At 37.0% G+C, this 12512-nt stretch overlaps 1 protein-coding gene across 2 annotated transcripts in view; it reads left to right on the forward strand.

The window, feature by feature from the left end:
• The window catches only part of LOC131152723 (plastid-lipid-associated protein, chloroplastic-like), a 28311-nt gene extending 19440 nt beyond the window's left edge, over positions 1-8871 (forward strand). Inside the window, exon 5 of one of the 2 annotated variants that reach the window (XM_058104550.1) lies at positions 8633-8871. The gene's annotated coding sequence lies outside the window, so the exon portion shown is untranslated. Of the gene's footprint in view, positions 1-7782; positions 8046-8632 lie in introns of those variants that run through there. The other variant, XM_058104551.1, reaches the window with a different exon arrangement.
• Positions 8872-12512: the final 3641 nt, after the last annotated feature.

Raw genomic sequence — 12512 nt, forward strand, 5'->3', positions numbered from 1 at the left:
AGGAGCGGTGTGATGGTGAAGAAACCCGTAGCCCAAACCACCCCACCAGGAATCGATTCGCTAGGTGGGGCTCAGGGACTAGCAAGGCGCACCCGTAGTCGCTTAGGATGGGGCTTCGCCGGCCAAGGTGGTGAAGCCGGGCATGGTGGTCCGGCTGCTGCGTCAGCAGTGAGTTCACGAACAATGGAGACAAGCGGTGGAGAACAATGATGAGCTCGCGCGCACATGTTCGCCTGCATGGGGAGAACAAATTGGGAAGACAGAGACTCTCTGCCCAAGGGTTTTGTTCTTCCTTTCGTTTCTGTTCGGTTAGAAGTGTCAAAGGTTGGGGAGAAGGCTGAGGGCGGTCTTGAGGATGACTCTCCCTCTATGTTGGCAGGGCGACTGGAAGACAAAGAGAGCTCCAATTGGCTGAGCGTGAAACGACGCCGGACGGAGGTAGAGACGATAGCCTCACTAGAGACGATGACAATGACTAGAGGGAAGATGACGACGACGCCATCCGAAACGGCTACCAACGATGACGACAACGTTGTCCAGAACAGAAGCCGAGTGGAGAAGATGGAGGAGTGGGCGGTGGCAAGGAGGTTTAGAAAGAAAAAAAAAAAAAAAAAAAAAAGAGAAATTAGGTTTATCTTGGCTCTGATATACTAACAAAAACAAAGGAAGCTGGGATACCTAGACCGTGTGTAAAGGAAAAGAAAAGGAGAGGTCGTGAGCATGAACTAAGAAGGCCAACGTGAGGAGGCCGTGCATGTATGTCTTGGGTTGTGCGCTAGGATTAAGCAAAGCTGGCAGCCATGCGTGAATTATTGGGCATGCAAGGTAGCTGGGACTTAGGGGTGTGTGGGGTTGGATGTGCATGGGCCATGCACGTAGGTCCATGCGTGAAGAATCGGCCAAGAAGCAAAAAGGGGCTTTCGTGTGTATGCTTTTGCAAATGTAGGGGCTTTAGTAGGAGGCTAAAGAGGTCATTATGAGCTAGGGTTTAAAGGGCAGTTCAGGGTGCTTTTGAGAGGTGTGTTTTGGGAGGAAAGGAGCTAGAGGAGGCGCCGCACAGAGGGCAGCAAGCTGCTATGTGGAAGACTTGAGCACCAATTGGGAAGAGACTCACCTCACGGCCATCTCTCTCTCTCTCTCTCTCTCTCTCTCTCTCTCTCTCTCTCTCTTATTACCTTTACCATTTAGTTTTATTTTAATATCATTTAAATACTTAGTTTGAAGTTTATTTCTATTTAATCAAGTATTGAAGTTTAGTTATTTTTTTAGCATTCATTTGAGATTTATTTTTAGTTAAGCCTTGTTGAGTTTAATCATTCTCTCTCTCTCTCTCTCTCTCACACACACACACACACACACTCTCTCTCTCTCTCATTGTTGGAATTTCAATATTTGTTGGGATATTTTTATTATGAAGGTCACTTTGTTCTTTTTATTTAAAGATATTGTTGGAGTTAATACTTGCTTGAGCACTCTCACTATTGAGTTTACCTTACTTTTATTTAGAGTTGAAGTTGAAATTATATATTTGCTTAAGTTAATTAATGTGTTAGTTTACTTCATTGTTGAAGAATTTCTTTCAGTTCTCCCTTACTCTCTCTTGTTCTCTTGTCTCTTTAATTAATTTTTTTGTTTAAATTTCAATGTCATTTAATATTTAGTGGAACTTAACATTGTTGGTTTTATTTTCATTTGAGCTCATTTTTTTTATGTGGATTTAATTTGTTTGAGTATTTGGTTAAGTTTAAGACTTTGTTTAAGTTAGTTTACTTTTGCTTAAGACCCTGTTTAAGTGTAGTTCATTTGCTTGTTTAATTTCGTACTGTTTATTTTATGTTCTTATTTTAGGTTTCATTTTGTTTTAATTTCACAATAAACTTTCAAAAACCCTAATATTTCGAATCTAGACTATGTTCAGTAAATTTGTTTTCTTATTTTCTTCTTTTTGTTTTACGTGAGTTTGAAATTAATTTGCATTTCCTGAGGAGACGATCTGGCCTTTTAGGCTAATTATTACACGACATAACTCCTATACTTGGGATAGCCTTTGCGCTGATCATTTTAGAGTGAGTTATCTATGAATATTATTCATACACCTGGTAGTCATAGCATGAGTATGGGTGGATCGAGTTGGAGATGCAGGTGTGGCGGGTGAAGGGATTATCACTGGCTGAGAGTGTGTAAGGGTGAATAATGAGAATCGAGAAGGTAAAGTCAGAGCTGCAGGAGCGTTGTCCGTCATAGTGGTACTTTGGGAGTTTAAGTAACCAAGAAAGTGACAAGGCATGGATTTTGGTTGAAATTTACCTATGGTATAAGGTTTGAGCCATGGGTAACACTAACAACCAAAAATGCGCAACTTCTTGTAATCGGGGAAATGACTAAATAAATATTTGAATGGACTTTTATGTTTCAAAATAGGAGTGGACATAAGATTTATCAAATAAATCGCTGCCTAAAATGCATAGGATCAATACGATAGAGGAAGACTCGCCTAACTCAATAGAGTGAGACCGATTTCGACAATGTGCCGATGTCGATATTCACTTTTATCATTCTGCTGAGGTGTATGAGGAGCGGTGGTCAGCCAAGTAAAGAAATTAGAGGAGAGAAAGCGAAGAGCATGATATTCGCTCCCATTATCAGAGTACAAGTGTTTGATTTGAAAAACAAATTGTTTTTCAAGTAGGCCTTTCAACTGACAGAAAATGCACTAAACATTACTTTTTTGACGAATGGGAAACAACCAACAATACTCGGTAAAGTAATCAACAAATAAGACATAACAACAAAACCCATCAAGTGAAGTGGAAGTCGTAGGCCCCCAAACATTAGTGTAAATATATTTAAGAGGATGAGTGCTAACAAGAGAAGTGGAAGAAAAAAGGAGTTTTGTGACTTTTATTGCATTGACAAGAATTATAAATAGATGGTGAAGAAACACGAGACACTACAAATGGAAGGGAAAATGTACGCATAACAAAATCAACAAGTTTATTTGATGGATGTCCTAGTCGTCTATGCCAAGTGTTAGATGTTGTTCGTTCACCAACAAGTGCTAAAACAAAAGACTTGGTAGCGAAAGAAGCCGTCGGAATTGGATAGACATCATCCTGACATTTACTGCAAAGAATAGTCATCCCCATGCTTCAATCCTTCACAAGAAAATAAAATGGGCTCAAGATAGATATTATTGGAATGAGTGAAATTATGAACAAAAATTAAGTTCTTGTTATAGACACCCAAATTTTAACCAGGCCCCTTCCCCAACGAAACTCAGTGTAATAAGACCTGGCTTGAAGTCTTGAACAAAACCCTTTTTCAAAATTAAGACCCTAAGTCCTCAATTGAGTCTTGTCGGTTTCAGGGAAGTCAAGTCCCTAAAAAATTTCCAAAAAAAGTTGATTCGAAATTGAGTCTTGTAAATTTGAAATTCGAGTTTTGAGTTTTCAAAATAAAGTTTCTTAGGTTTTAAAATGGGTTGCTAGATCGAGTCCTTTTGATTTTAACTAGTTTTCATGATTAGATTCTTTTAGTTGCAAAATTAATCTATTCTAAACTTTAGTTGAAGCCTCAAAATTTCAAGAATGAGATTTTCTTAATCTTAGTCGGAGCTTTTCTAATTTCCAGTTAAATTGTTTAAATTTTGAAATTGAGTCCTTTATCTCATTTTATTTTGGAGATTAAGTTTCTTGATTTTTAATATGTGTCTTAGACATTAAAGTAAATCTTATTACTTGTTTTTAATTGTTAGTTTATTTATTTCTCTGTAATCTATACATGTCCTCATTGTCATGTCTTTCTTCTTCACAAACAAAACTAGAGCTCCACAGGGCGATACACTCGACTGATAAAACCTTTATCTAATAAATCCTGCATCATTTAATTCTCTCAATTCTGCTGGGGTCATGCTGTAGGGAGCTTTAGAAATTGGTGTTGCCCTTGGAATTAAGTCAATGGTAAAATCAATCTCACGATTAGGAGGCAGTCCAGGTAGCTCTTCAAGGAAGACGTCTGAAAATTCCTTTACCACTGGTATATCGGTAAACTCTAATTCTTTCTGCGTCACTTCCTCTACACAGGCTATAGACCCCTAACATCCATCCAGAAGTAACCTCCTCGCTTGAATGGCTGACACCAACTGTGGTGAGGAATGCACGCACGACCCCATGCATCTAAACTCTTGCTCTCTAGGAGGTCTAAATATCACCTCTTTTTTATGACAGTTGATGCTGACATAGTTAATAGTGAACCAATCCATTCCCAAAATCATGTCAAATCCATGCATGTCTAATACTATCAAATCAGTTGGTAATACTCTCCCCTAAATATCTATTGGATAGCCCCTGATTACCCTTCAACACTTTACTACTGACCCTGTCGGTGTGGCTACTGCCAATTCGGTGTGTAACATCTGTGTTTCTACCCTAATTAACTCAACATACCCCGTAGATACAAACGAGTGGGTGGCCCCTGAATCAAATAAAACAATAGCTTTAATTGAAAACACATTAATCGTACCTGTTACCACGTCGCCAACTACCTCAGCATCTCCTGGTGTCAATGTGTAGACCCACGCCTACGCGGCATTTCTCTGTTGGCCTCCTCGAGGCCCCTGGATGTTACCCCAGAATGGTTTGGGAGTAGGAGCAATGCTATCCTGTGCACGACAGTCTCGTGGAAAATGACCCGGCCAATCACAATGGTAACAAACGTTTCTCCTTGCTCAACACTCTGCCAAGTGTCTCTTACCACATGTCAAACAAACGGGGTAGGTATGCTCACCCTGAAGCTCACGACTTCTAGTCTCTCGCCTCTATCCTTTCTATATCCACCTATCCTCCATAGGCCCCGGCTAGAGCCCGTCTGAAATCCTAGAGGTGTGGGTCTCTCCCTCTAGCCCTGCACCTTAACACCCCTCTGCTCGCTCGCCTCAGCCACAGCTGCTCTATCCACCAACTTAGAAAAATCCCACCTTTTCAATAGTGCCACCTGCTTGTAGATTTCTCGCCTCAAACCTCTCTCAAACTGCCTTGCTTTCTTTGTCTCATCTAGTACGATGTACGAGGCAAAGTGGGACAACTTGATGAATTTCGCTGCGTACTGATGTACTATTAACTGCCCCTATGTCATGTTAAAATTTTTTTCCACTTTTACTTCTCTGGTGATGGCAGAAAAATATCTATCAAAAAACACTTCTTTAAATTGGCTCCAAGTTAGAGCTACATGTATCAGCCTCTACTTCTCTAAAAGTCTCACAACTGACCACCAACGCTCAACCTCCCCTATCAGCCTAAAGGTGGCGAACAACACTCTTTGCTCATCTGTGCAACACAATACATTCTGTATCTTCTCCATTTCTTGTATCCAGTTCTCCGCTGCAATTGGGTCCACACCACCTAAAAAATCTAGAGGCTTCATTTTAGTGAATTGCTCTATAGTGTAACCATGACCTATTGATGCTCCTCCCTGCTCCCTATAGCTTCGTGCAATCTTTTTCATAACCTGCTGAGCTACAATGCGTAGAATCACCTCTGAAGCATCACCGCCCATGCTAAAAGGCCCTACACTATCATCACCACTAGCATGAGCACTACTACCCGTAGGGTCCATCTTGAAAAGACAATAAACATGGTTTAAGGACCCTATCTTCATAACATATCTAATATATTTGTCTAACTAAAATCTCATGTCATCTATTAATCCTGACGTCCTTATATCAATTTAAGATTCAATCGTGCAATTTAGAAACACAACCCGACAATAGTTTACTATGACTTTCCTGAAATCGTCACTCTAAGAAAGACACAGAAACCACTATGTAAATCCTACTTCTAGACTGCGAAACAAAACCCCGAATTCTCATATTAACTCCTCAATATTGACTTACTAAAATCATGATCTACCACATTTCCTATTTTCTTCAAAATTTTTCCCTATACTCTGGTATTGTTTTTGTTGTACTCTAAAGTCTACAGAACCTAACAACCTTGGCTCTGATACTAAACTATAACGATCCGAAATTTTTACTATATTATTTTTTTCCATATAATAACAATATTATTTCTAATACCATAAAAAATAATGAAAGTCAATCTAGACCCGAAGGTACCAGGGGTATATTTGTCTATATATACATGTAGTCTATGCAGTGGAAACTATATTTATACAACCCTTTTTACGATACCAGAGTTCTGTTGTATCCATATATATACACATGTACATCCCAAAATGCCCATAAGTATCCTAGCGTCATAACCTAAAAATCCATCTTGATCTCAACACGACTACTTACCCTACAATTGGAGTAGTACTAATGAAGTCCTCTATTTCGGAGCTTACTTCACTCGTCTCTCGGGATTTCCTAAAATGTTTGCATTGCTGGGGTGAGACACCTCTCAGTAAGGGAGATAAACTAATATCAGTGTATGGTAACATGAGTATTATTATATTAAAAACGTAAACTGTACATGATATAATGTATCTATTAAATAAAGAAAACTTGTACATAATATAACTGTAATTGATATATATGGTAAAACTGTGCTGTAAAATACTGAATAAATCATGATTCGTCATAACATATTATATGATACTAAATTTCTATATACATGTAAACCATCTGCTATATCTGTATAATATTGAAATCACACCCTAGATGGATAGTTAGCTGACGTCATGTATTACTCCCACATGATTAGGTTATGCAGCCCATAGGCGGGACTTAGCAATGGCTGACCTACCACACTAAGTCAAACTTGTAAGTTTGTAAGTACGATTGACTTGCCCAACCTAGTCCGGACTGCTAGGGGGCACCTGTTGTAATGACCCAAAGAATAATGGTAATTAAATAATAGAAGAAAGGGGAAATGAAAACAGGAACAGAAGGAGGCAGTTGACGACTTTGCATTTTGGATGGGATAATCCCAAGAAATTTTCCAGGGCTTGTTGACGAACACAGGGGTTTCGTCGACGAAGTTTTGTCTCGTCGACGAGAAGATACCGAGAGAGGATTTTCGGAAGCCTGAAATTTATCGAAGAGGGTTGAAGTTTGTTGACGAACTTTCTACAGGACTCGTCGACGAGGTGACGTGGCTCGTTGACGAATCCCGTAGTATAAATAGGGTTAAACGTGATTTTTCAGTTCGTTTTCTACATAGAACCTCTCTCTCTCTCTCTCTCTCTCTCTCTCTCTCTCTCTCTCTCATCCTTTGGTTTCTCCTCCTTCTCTCTCTGGGCCGGATCTCCGCTGATTCGATGATCTGAAGCCACCACGATGCTCCTGGAAAAGTTCTCTACAAGTCTGCCGGAGCGGATCGTCGGTGGGGCTGAGTTGGAAACCATCTCAAATCCAGGGTAAGAGTTTCTACTCAGTATTTGCCTATTTGATAGTTGCAGAAAGCGTAGTACGCGTAGAAATACTAAACTTTAGTTTTAGAAAATGTCATTTTCAAGGCATTGAGTAGGGAACCCTGTAGGTGTAGAAGTATTTCTTTTAGGGGCTTTTTAGGAATTAGGTAAGGAGATAAACTAAGTTAGTTCTTTTATGAAAATGTATGTATATTATTACAACATTTGATTTCAGAAAAATAAATATAAAATATATGATTTATATTTGGAAAATACTGCTGAAAATGATGGTAGGTTGAATATATGAAAAACCTGTTCTGTGTGGCATGAGTCGAAATTAATATGAAATATTGTTTTCTGGGAATATAATAAAGATATGAATTTTGATAAAGGAAAACCGGCGTACGGGCCGAAATTTTGATATATTTGCAGGCGTATGAGCTGAGCTATGTGTATGATTTGCCAGCGTACGGGCTGAACTATGTATATGATTTGCTAGCGTACGGGCCGAGCTATGGATGTGATTTGCCAGCTATACGAGCTAAGCTATGTATATGATTTACTAGTGTAGGGGCCAAGCTATGGATATGATTTGCCAGCATATGGGTTGAGCTATGGATATGGTTTGCCGGCATATGAGCCGATGATTTTCATGATATACGTATATATGCAAAATAATATGATTGATTTGATAATTAATGATATGAAATATTCATGTATCACAGTTTCAGTATATGTTATATGATATCAGAACTTGGTTGGCTTGGTCTAGGTCAACACTTGCACGGTATCGTTGCTGTGTCCATGGTCATCATGATCATGATATTGTGTTAACGCCGCTGTACGGAGTGGTGTGAGATTGGATGGTCAATGTGATTTTTAAGAAGTGTGTGAGCGCCCCTGGTGTACGGACCAGGTCTGGCAGACCCATCAGACTTACAGACTGTACTTTTAACTTGGCAGTGGTCGGCCAACCATTGTTAGGTCCCGTCTTCGGGCCACACAACCTAGTCATGTGGGGGTAATACATGACAACAACCAGCTAACCTATAAGGAATATTTTCGTATTATATTTTATGAGATGAAATATGATTATGAAAATGCAGTATGTTCTGCCATACTATGATGATATACATGTTTTCCCAGATACGACATGACAATTTACTAAATATGTTTCTATATGATATATATATAATACGGAATACTCATTTTGCCACACACTAGTATTAGTTTATTTCCCTTATTGAGAGGTGTCTCACCCCGAATTTTATAACCATTTCAGGAGCCCCTGATAGGAGAGTGGGTAAAGCCCCGCTGATCTAGTACGGTTGATCTGCCCTTTCAGAAGGGTAAGCGTTTTGATAGGGTCAGATGTATTTTGTAGAAATGGCCCTAAGACATCTTTTATGTTGTGTATTGTGTGTATATAAATACAGTGGTTGTACTATCTCTGGTATTGTGATGGATGATTCTGTATTTATGATATTAAGATTGCATGTTTTCTACTGTTTAGGCTTCCGTTATGTGTTCTGATATATTCCTAGTACCCACGGGTTCAGGTGGATTATGATGTGCTGAGTTTTGTGATTATGATATTATTATTACAGAAAAAAAAAATAAGTGGAAATTAAGTAGGTCGTCACACCTGCTCTATATTGAAGCACAATCAACTATCCCCCTCCCACACTCTATCTGAGATGTGTGGTAGTACTTCCTGAACTGATAGCTATGGTACCGTGTTTTGAATTAAACTAAGTCATCCAGGCTTTACTATCATATAGTACATTTCATAATACTGTTATATAATTGTTTCATAATTCTTTGTAACATATGTAATACTAATGTTTCTGAATAATTGTTATAACATGCTTGATCACGATATCTGCGTCGGTTAAATATTATGGCATCTGCGCCGAATGAAAATTACGGCATCTGCGCTGACTGAAAATACCATTTCTGTACTGTTTATGGTTTTTTTGAAGACTTTCGTTAAATCATGTTTGTTATAAGAAATCATAAATATTCTGACATATCATCATATACATAAAATCTATACTCATGCCACACATAAGTGAGTACTATACTATACATATTATCTGGTCTGAAAACATATTTTACTGACAAATAATATTAAATCTATTCTCTCTGTTCAACATCAGTATTCCCAAAAACTATATTAAACCATACATAATTTTCGAATTAAATACTGTATATTTAACAAATAATTTTTTTTTGAAAATACTGACTTAATTTATCCCCTTACCTTATTTTTGAGAAGCCTATTAAAATCCTAAACCACCCCTGCGGCGTTCAAAATTCCAAACCCTGAAATCGGATTAACCATAGTTCAATCAACTCAAACCCCAGTATAATTCCATCTAACACATTTCCTAGGTCTAGAAATACCTAATAATCATGTAAACCCTAAAAAAACTCACTTACCCTGATTTTGGGATGGTGCCCAAGAACCCCAAATCAACAATCCGCTCCGGTTATCTTGCAAAGAATCACCCCTAGATCATCGTGGTAACTTCCGATCGTCAAAATAGGGTAAAACGGAGCCGAATCCAAAGAGAGAAGGTAGGAGGGCCAAACTAAGGAGAAAAAATCTAAAAAAGAGGAATTCTCCTTGCTGAAATCCGATTTGAGCTTATTTATAGGCAGTTGTCCACGTGGCTTCGTCGATGTATCACATGTCTTCGTCGATGATCCACAGAGAAGGGCGTTCGTCGACGAAGAATGGGTTCATCGCCGAAACATAGAAGACCGTTCGTCAACGAAGACAGAGGGTTCGTCGACGAACCCTTATTGAACTGAAATACATGCTCTCGGTATCTTTTCGTTGACGAAGCCCGGCCTGTAGATCCCCTTTTTTATTTCTTCCTTCTTTTCTTTTTCCCTCTATTATTTTTCGGGGTCTCCACACTATATTTCATAAAGTGTTGATCCCTATATAGATGTCCATATAACATACATGTTGACCAAGCATGAACAAATTACTCATGATAAAACATCTCATTATCGCCATTTTATTGTTATAATTATTGGTGATAATTCAATCGTGCAACCTTATTCTTTTGACTTTTGACCGCTCAAAGCTTTGTTTGTTTTTTTTTTTTATGATCATCTCTTTTAAGTTTTCGAAAGCATAAATTAGCCAAAAAAAGGAGATCTAGCCAAAATGTTTTTTTTTTTTTTTTTGGAAAGAGATTTCTTTTTTAATTAATATTTTCTTCTCTTTTTTGTTCCGAATTTTTTTTTTTCAACTTGTTTCTTACTATTAACAACACAATTATAACTATAGAACTATAAGAATTGATGTGGTACAAAATAATAAAATCCCAATTTCCTAATATATCAAATTTACAACACAATATTTTATTTCACTCAAAATCTAATACAAGCTAATTCATTTTTCAATTGTCCACTAACTATCACACACACATTTCAAAAAGCTTTTAATTTAGAAAAACTCAAAGAAACTAATTTCAAACAATATGAATTTACTCATGAAATATTAAATTGATATAACAAGGTAGGTCACTTTAAATTAGAGCCTTTAAAAGAAATCAAATAAATATAATTTCAAAAAAATCTACCCACAAAAACATTAAATTAGTATGGCCAAAGATAACAACATAGGGTCCATGCTAGATAGGAATTTTATAAAATCTAAAAACACAATTATGAACGAAAAATTTACCCATAAAAGTATCTAATTAATATGATGAAGAATAATAGATTAACAATGTAGCCACATAGTATTCAACTCAAATTTGGATTAACATTAACAGAAACAACTCACTATTCAAGAATTCCAAATTTTGATAAATAACATTACTTAGGTAGCATTTGGGAGCATGAGTTTCAAAACTTGGATTTGGATTTAGATGGGTTTGGACAAATTTTAATACAATTTTATATTACATTTAATTCGAATATAATACAACTCCAAATCTATGATCCCTCCAAATATAGAGTTAAATTTTTTATAAATAATATTGATAGGGGCTAGAGGTGGCCAAAAAATGATTAGCAATTAAGCATTAAGGCGACAAGCTTGTGCCGGCTGCAATGAGGGAGTTAGGGTGTGGCTCTGAGGAAGTCTAATTGTGCTGAAGGAGATTCGTTTTTCCTTCTTTAAAATTTGGAAAAACCCCTAAAATTTTCTTTATTTTAACCAAAGCTCCATGCATAACTAGGGGTGTTCATCAACCTAACTAATCCAAATCGAATTGACCCAAGAATTGGTTTTAAATGATTTGTGTTGGTCGACAATTTCCTATTTTACATAACCCGCCCATATATATTTGTTTATGGGTTTTGCATCTAATCCACCCAATCCAACCCAAACTGTCTCGCTTTATATACACTCAATCCAACCCAAACCATCTCCTTATAACTCATATATATATATATATACACCCAATCCAACCTGAACCATCTCCGTATATATATATATGCTTACAATTACTCAAAACTTATGAAAGAATACATAAGATGGACTATGGGATCACATATGCATTTTGGAATATTTTGATTCTTTCCCAATTTTATTGTAAATCGAGAAACTTCTAAATTTTTCTATCTTCTTAGAATTGGATTTTAAAATTTTGGGCATTTTTTCATGCACAAATAAATTATTTTTAATAAAAATTAAAAACAAAATGTATAATAAAAGTTCTTCCTATGTTTATCTACTAACTAACAAAAAGTTGGAGTTGATTGAGTTGATATCTTGAACAATTTACAAAGGCGAGCATCGAAAATACAAACCTATAATTTTCACCCATTCAAAATTAATTTAATCCATAAATATACAATAATTGATGAAAATTCTTTATGTTTGAGTTTTTTAGTTCATCCATTGTTTATTGTAAATGTTTATCATTGTAGAAAAAAAAGGGGGGGGGGGGAAAAAGAAATTTTTGCATTTGAACAATAAAGCAACTGCATCAATATATAGGGCTAATTTACGAATCAGAGCTTGAAATCCATTTGCTGTCCTCTTGACATATTCACCAATTTTTGTTGCTTCAAATTATTCCGTCATTTTCCTATACAACCACATGTATGATGTCGTGGTTTACACTCTACAAGAATGAGATTTTCCTTTCCTTTGGATTTGTCACGCTTCCATATGCATGTGTGCATATATATAT

The sequence above is a fragment of the Malania oleifera genome, chromosome 4 (genome assembly GCF_029873635.1).
Source record: "Malania oleifera isolate guangnan ecotype guangnan chromosome 4, ASM2987363v1, whole genome shotgun sequence".
In the NCBI taxonomy this organism is placed as follows: Eukaryota; Viridiplantae; Streptophyta; class Magnoliopsida; order Santalales; family Ximeniaceae; genus Malania; species Malania oleifera.